This window comes from Mus musculus, chromosome 14, assembly GCF_000001635.26.
Source record: "Mus musculus strain C57BL/6J chromosome 14, GRCm38.p6 C57BL/6J".
NCBI lineage: Eukaryota > Metazoa > Chordata > Mammalia > Rodentia > Muridae > Mus > Mus musculus.
The window spans coordinates 61,556,887-61,561,462 of record NC_000080.6 but is presented as its reverse complement, the minus strand read 5'-3'; the positions used below and the strand labels follow the sequence as shown (position 1 = coordinate 61,561,462).

Sequence of the window (4,576 nt, the reverse complement as noted above, 5' to 3'; positions counted from 1 at the left end):
TAAAAACCCAAGTGCATGAGTTGAATGTGGTGCCGTCCCTCACGGAATGAGACTTTAGCTGCATTTCTTATGTTCTCTTCTTCTCAGAGTCCTCAACTGTAAAATAAAGAATATATTCCCACAGAGGGCTAAAATATAGTTTGGATTAGTCCATATAATTAAAAACTGATAAATGTCTGGGCAGTGGTGGCACATGCCTTTAATCCCAGCACTTGGGAGGCAGAGGCAGATGGATTTCTGAGTTCAAGGCCAGCCTGATCTACAGAGTGAGTTCCAGGACAGCCAGGGCTACACAGAGAAACAATGCCTTGAAAAACCAAACCAAACCAAAACTGATAAATGATTTTTGTTGTGGATTGTCCTGGTGCTGTTTGTATTTTGATGCTAATTCTGCTTCCCCAAGAGGGGCTGCCTGGGATGAGGAGTGAATCTTGTTCTCAGGTGACTTCATGTCAACCTTCTTCTCATTTTAACTTGTAAAATAAAGGCTAGAGCTGATGATTGGACAGTAGAAGGGAAGGTGACGCTGGAAAGTTTTAGGGAGAATGAGGAGAGGGAGGAGGGAGAGGAAGATGGAAGTGGAAGAGGTGGAAGGAAAATGGGGCAGAAGCAAGTGGAAGCCTGGAGAAACTGCAGGTTATAAGGGATCTCCTAGCTGGGGAATACAGTAGTGTAGTGGTAGATCTGCCCAATCTAGGCGGGCAATTTCTACTCATATTGAGTTGTGTTTTCATTGCACGGGCCTATTTGGGTTGGAGATTTAGCACAACATGATTTATTAATTATTTTATTCACTTACATTTCAAGTGATTTCCCCCTTCCCAGTTACCCCTCCACAAACCCCACATCCCATCCCCCATCTCCCCCCTCCCCTTTGCCTCTGTGAGGGTGCTCCTCCACCCATTCAAGCACTTCCACCTCAAGGCTCTCACCTCCCCCACGCTGGGGCATCAAGCCTCCCTCCCCTCCCATTGATGTCAGAGAAGGCCATCCTCTGCTACATATGTGATAACTATGTGCTACATATGTGTTACACTCAGCCAAGCGTGTTTAAAGCCAGCTGTCAGCCACCCGCTGTACACACCCAGGGACTCACCTGCTCAGAGCTCAGGTCAGGGATGCAGACAGATGTCTCTGCTGCCTGGTAGTCATTCTTTGTTATTGCTTTTGACTTAGATAAACAACTTTCTAACTACTGAGAGCCTTCTTTTGTAGGCTTTATTTGTGACTGTTATTTTAAGTGATGGTGAAAGACTGTCAGAATATCTGCTTTTCAAAAAGAACTGGTAACACCTTTGAAAGTAAAAAAAAAAAAAAAAAAAAAAAAAAAAAATAGAACCCAAATACAAGCAAGCCTATGAGCTCATCAACACTCACCTGCCAAGACTGGGAGGTCTGTTCCAGGAGCAAACCGGTTTTGTTTGCCTCACTCTGCTGAGGGCACCCGAGTTTCGATTAGTAAGGGCAAAGTATGTTGGGCAGTGTCCTAACAAATTACTTTTCCAACCAGGAAAGACTATGGGATTTCTGCCTCTCTACATTAGTGGCCTATTCAGAGCCATTTAACAGTCTTTAATTAAAGATGTGACCAATTATTAAATATCTAACACATTTACTTCTTTTAATAACACTTCTAAGCAACAGGTTTGGTTTATAAAACAATTTTTTGAAACAGTTTATTATGATTATTTTTAAAATGTGAGCCATTAAACCATGTAGAGATAAGTCTGCAGAAACAAAACATACTTTAAACATGAAAAAGTAGAGTGTGTGAGATCTTGATTGTTCCGGCACATCTTCATTACGAGATAGCAGCCAATCCCTCACTTCAGTTAGAGTGAGCCTCCCAAAGCCAGCCTCATTGCAGATCCCAACTTTTTTTTTCATTTTTCGAGGCAGGGTTTCTCTATATAGCCTTGGCTGTCCTGGAACTCACTCTGTAGACCAGGCTGGCTTCGAACTCAGAAATCCGACTGCCTCTGCCTCCCAAGTGCTGGGATTAAAGGTGTGTGCCACCATGCCTGGCTAAGATCCCAACTTCTATGTTATCTTCTGTCATTTGCCCTTCAAAGCTTTCCTTTAGGGTTAAGATGGCTGTATGAATGGCATCTTCCAGTTCTAGGTCTTCATCATATCTTTTCTCAAGGACAGTTTTCCAGTTCACATAGTTCTTTCTCATTGCTGTGGCCTTCCAGGCAAAGCAAGATGGGTCTGACTGAAATAAAGACGGTGGTCTCTCATTCCACCCACAGATAAGTAAAGAAACACTGAATGGACGAACACCACCTGCCTGCATGTACTCCTGCATCACAGGTGCTGCCCTCTGTACCAGCTGGGCTGTGGGAATGGGATCTTGGTAAACAAGTAGTATTGCTGAGCAAGTTTCCGGGCTCTGTGTACAAGTGCTCTGTAATCGGGGCCCATGCCACTATACACCACACCGATGTGTTTGGTTATGGGCTCCACCTTGTGAACACTCCTTTCATCATACAGGATGGATTTCTGCTTTTTTTCTCAGTTGCTAATACTACGCCATTTGCAGCTTTAATTCCCACTGAAGGGGCCCCTCCAGCTACTGCAGCCAAAGCATATTCAATCTGGACAAGCTTGCTAGATGGGCTGAATGTAGTGTAGTCAGCAAGAAGCTGTAACTGCGCTCTGCCATCTTTACCTGGAAAGTCGGACATAAAACAAATTTTATTTACATATGTTATAGCAGATTAGCTAATGTGAAGACTAATGAAACATGCAAAAAAAAATGAAGCACAAATTTGCATTTTTTAACCGAATATTTTTAGAGGGTTGTAACCTTAATTTTAAGTTTAAACTTTAAAATCTGAGATGCTAAAAGATGTGGTGAAGCAAATAAAGGGCTGGAGTTGGACCCCTGGGGTTTGTATCATACTTTGTATATTTTCTACCTTTGTGAAATTGCACAGTCATTTAACCTATTTCTTCATCTATAAAGTAGGGACAGTATTGAGCTTGAAATGTTGCAAAAAGTCTATCGTGTGGTGTGTGTGTGTGTGAGAGAGAGAGAGAGTGAGAGAGAGAGAAAGAGAGGATTATCAAGAGTACTTCAATAGATATAGAGGCAGTGAGGGAGAGGGGATAGTCTGAAATTATTTTAGCAATTACTTTGGGTATTAATTCTGTAATAACTAAGTCTCAAAGTAAAAAAAAGCCTTGGATATCTCCCTTAGTATCATAATATTTATTTATGTATTTGTTTATATTTTATGTGCATTGGTGTTTGAGGATGTCAGATCCCCTGGAACTGGAGTTGCAGACAGTTGTTGTGAGCTGCCATGTGGTTGCTGGGCATTGAACCCAGGACCTCTGGAAGAATAGCCAGTGCTCTTAACTGCTGAGCCATCTCTCCAGCCCTAAAAATATTTTTATAAATAGAAGAAACCAAAGTCTGAAATTTTTCCCTCATCCTATGGCTAAAAATCTCAATAAAGTATATTTACACTCAGGTGACTAAAAGGTTATGTATGGGAAACCATTACTAAAGAATTGGGAATTTTTGTTCAGTTTTCCAGGATTTGATGAAGACCCAGAAAACTTCCAGGGTGGGAATCTTATCTTGGAAGAGAGGTTTGAGCCAGATTCTGTTGGGACACCATGGGGTGTGAGGGATAACGACAGACAGATAACAAGTGACCCCCACTGGGGCCTTCCTTCGATATGGTAATAGGAAGCAGCAGACCCCCGTAAGAGCTGAGTTTCTCTTCACCCTCTCTCAGGGCATTCCCTTCACATTTCTAGGAACCATTGGTGCACCAGAAAGCTGAGTAAGACTGTCTGATCGGAAAGCAAGCCTGAAGACCTGAGTTCGATTCCCGGATCTCCAAGGTAGGGGGAAGAAAACCTATTTCTGAGAGTTGTCTTCAGACCTTGCCGTGGCACGAGAGCGCCTGAACGCACGTCCTGAGCACGAATATACAATAATGACTTTTTAAAAAGTCGTCTTTCGGCCCTGTCCCGACCCCTTCCCGTAGTCCCCTCATAAGGGTGACTGCTTGCAAGTCCTGGGTCCACGCAGCAATCAACCCAATGATAAACGCCGGTGCATGGAAAATGCGAAGAGCCTCGCCGCACACCCAAAGACCGGGTCCTCGGAGTCTGCGTGGCAGGATGCGGAGAGCCGGAGAGTTCCGACGGAAAACTCCCGGGCGTTTTATTAGCTCCATGCCCAAAGGAGGTCTGCCGATCCCTAAAAATCACTGCGGAGCCGCCCCAGGCAGCTACCAGTAGCGCGCCGACACAGCACGGAGCTACTACGGAGGCTGAGGCGGTCAGGGCTGGAGTTCCAGACCCTATAAACAGCACAGAAGGCCCTGTCAAACCAGCAACAACCACAGCCGCAGGGAATCCCGACGACTCTCAGCTCCACCATTCACCTGCCAGCCACAGGGCCTAGGGGAGGACGCCGCAGCACGCCTGCGCACGCCGCCACGCCCACCCCATGTCAGTCAGGCCACTGGCCACGCCCACTTTCAGAAACCCGGACCTTTTCCCCAACTCCGCCCTCTTCCAGGCGTCAGGCCACTGGCCCCGCCCTCTTTCAGTC

The 4,576-nt window shown here is 45.2% G+C and overlaps 1 pseudogene; it reads right to left on the bottom strand.

Moving 5' to 3' along the window:
• On the bottom strand, positions 2,021-2,665 carry Gm4118 (predicted gene 4118; annotated as a pseudogene).